The sequence below is a fragment of the Gigantopelta aegis genome, chromosome 6, assembly GCF_016097555.1.
Source record: "Gigantopelta aegis isolate Gae_Host chromosome 6, Gae_host_genome, whole genome shotgun sequence".
Taxonomy (NCBI): Eukaryota; Metazoa; Mollusca; class Gastropoda; order Neomphalida; family Peltospiridae; genus Gigantopelta; species Gigantopelta aegis.
This window is the reverse complement of record NC_054704.1, coordinates 93,838,271-93,841,532: the sequence shown is the minus strand read 5'-3', so window position 1 is coordinate 93,841,532 and position 3,262 is coordinate 93,838,271.

Below are 3,262 nucleotides of genomic sequence, written 5' to 3'. Positions count from 1 at the left end.
GCCACTTTATTACAAAACGACATGTACCAGTGTGTCGTTTTGTAATAAACTGAAATAATTCCGTTTGTTTGTTAAAACTGATAAAAGTTGGAATGGGAATTTGTTGCCCATGTCCTGTTGAGCATTGACAGTGATTTTGAGATATGAATAAGAAACATAACATATGGAAAATAAAGATTATTACAAAACGGCACTTTAGCGCTATTACTCCCAAAACACTCTTAACGCACTTACAACAATATTGGTAATTTCCCAAGTCTGTGGATCGACAAACTAATGGAAAAATATGCCAAATTTGGTCTGCTGGTACATATTTCGGCCCCTAGATTAAGTTAGAGTAGATTAGAATTAAATTTAAAAAAATGTTGTTGTTTTTTATTACAATTCGACACTTTACACTCGGGGAGTAAGAAAAGGGATGCAAGCCGTATAGCGGTATTCATAGGCGTCATTTTGTAACATAAATACGATTCCTCACCTTGTAAATGTAACCTATAATTACTTGACTAAACATAGAGGGACGCCGGGCTAGGGCCCCCAGCCTAAATATGCGTCTGTATTTGCTGTAATTTCTCACAATATAAATAAATAACTATGATACGTTATCGGAAGTTGTTGCCGTGTGTACGTTTGGACGTCTCTAAACCGATATTATGTGGTGTTTATATGGACATTAGAAATAAAATCTATTGAGTAATCTCGTTAAAATGTTTACACGTAGATCAAATGGGTTTACCCCCCCCCCCAAAAAAAAAAAAAAAAAAAAAAAAAAAAGAAAGAAAGAAAGAAAGAAGAAACCCAACCAAAATTAGACAACAGCACACATTAATTCGTTTTAGACTTTGAAAGGATTTGAAAACGACTAAAACATAATACGTAGGTCGATCCCAATTTAGAGATGTAATTTTACGGTTGGTGCTCTAAGTGCGGAAGAGGAGCCATACACTACCTGCAGGGATCTTTTATTAAAGCTCACATTTTCCAGTTCTGAGTAATACAATGAATAAAAAGGGTAAAATATCTCATAAACAGCGGTATCACCGGCAGATACAATTAACCGAGATTTTATCGATTAGTTTGCACTCTTGGATATGAACATAACATTTAAAAAAAAGTATTTTTCTTTTTACTCCACCAAAGTTAATAACGACACCACTAGAGTACATTGACTGAATAACATGCATTTGATAATTCTGACACAGCATTCAGAAATCTGCTATTTTTTTCACTTTGAACAGGCTAATCCTCTTCTATATGCTATTTCAAAGACATGACAGCACGAACCATGACAAATGGAAATAAGTCATCTTCGTGCATTTTAGATGATGAATTGTATATAAAACCTGTCGGGGTTTGGGTTTGTTTTCATGCAAATGTAAAGAAAACAAGGATTGAATAGGAATTTAACACAACATTTGCAAAAATCTTAGGGTCTAAACAATTGAACAGAACTATAGTATATTAATATGATTATTTCCATTAAAAATAAAATATATTTAATTAATATTCACTAAACATCAAGGGATAAGTTTTCCCGGCTCATTAGTTCTATGATGCTTAATGCAAAATCATTTTAATAGGTATGGCTGTACTTCCATTTGACCTAGTGAAACTACCTTTCATTCCATCATTTAGGTGCATCACAAACACGTAGCCATTTTATGTGTGTGTTTTGTATTGTTTTGTTATTTGTTTATTTGTTGTTGTTTTTAGTAGTATTGTGGCTGTTTGAAGTCGCCAGTGGACCAGTACCACTAGTGTAGCCTGTATGTGTGTTTGTCCGTGTGTGTGTGTGTCCGTGTCCGTGTATGTGTATGTCCGTGTGTGTGTGTGTGTGTGTGTGTCTGTAAGTGTATGTGTCTGTGTGTCTGTCTGTGTGTGTGTGTCTGTGTGTGTGTGTGTATATATATATATATATATATATATACTCTTCAAAAGAAGAAACGCAAAACCACATTGTCGTAACATTTGGAGAATTGATTTAATTATTGAATGGTGAGTCCGATAATTACCAAATGTTGCAGGATTGTTCACAATTCACTCTAGTCCATTGTGAGTAAGTGATAGGACACACCACCAAGGTCAAGGTCATCTGGAGTCAATACCGGGTGTGGCCTCCGCGTGTGTTGACAACTGCCTGGCACCGCCTGCCCATTGAAGCAACCAGAGTACGGATGACGTCCCGGGGGATGGTGGCCCACTCGGCCTGCAAGGCTGCTGCCAGCTCGGGCAGGGTCTGGGGCTGTGGTTGTCGCTGTCGGAGGCGTCGGTCCAACTCGTCCCATAGATGCTCAATTGGGTTCAAATCCGGTGATATCGATGGCCAAGGAAGGACATTAATGTTGTTGTTCTGTAGGAAAGCCGTTGTGAGACGTGCTGTGTGAGGCCTGGCGTTGTCATGTTGGAACACTGCGTTGGCGTTGGCCATAACTGGAACGATGTGTGGCCGGAGGATCTGGTCAATGTAGCCCTGTGCATTCAGGTTGCCCTGCACGTGGACCAGGTCAGTTCTGCCAATGTGTGAGATGGCTGCCCACACCATGACACTACCCCCGCCGAATCTGTCCACTTCCTGCACGCAGTTTGCCGCATAACGTTCACCACGACGCCTATACACGCGACATCTTCCATCATGACGTCGGAGCAGAAATCGGGACTCGTCACTGAACCACACCTGTCTCCATCGCAGTTGAGGCCATTGTCGATGAATCTGGCACCACTGCAGTCGGAGTCGACGGTGTTGTGGTGTTAAGATGACACCTCGAACTGGACGTCTGGCACGAATTCCTACCTCACGTAGGCGGTTCCGTACGGTCTGGTCGGATATCCTGCGCAAACCTGGTATTGCTGCGGCTATGGAGGTGGCAGTAGTCAATCGTTCCCGAAGGTGGCGTACCCGGATGTAGCGGTCCTGCCCGGGGGTAGTGACCCGTGGTCGACCGGATCTAGGGAGGTCACGTGTTGATCCATGTTGCTGGTAACGATCCCACAGTCTGGAGATGGTGCTTGGGGATACATGGAATGCCCTGGCAACGGCCGTTCTGGATTCGCCTGCGTCTAGTCGGCCGATGGCATTGTTTCTCTGCGGTTCACTGAGACGTGGCATGTCCTGGATTGTCAACTGTCGGCCAGATACAGAGGCCAGGCAAGCGAACACCCTGCACTTTTATACTGTCGGTGTTCATGTTGCACGTGCAGACAACGCACGTGCAGTGGTGACATGGTTTGCACGTGGCTGCGTTTTTGCGAATATTCACATTTT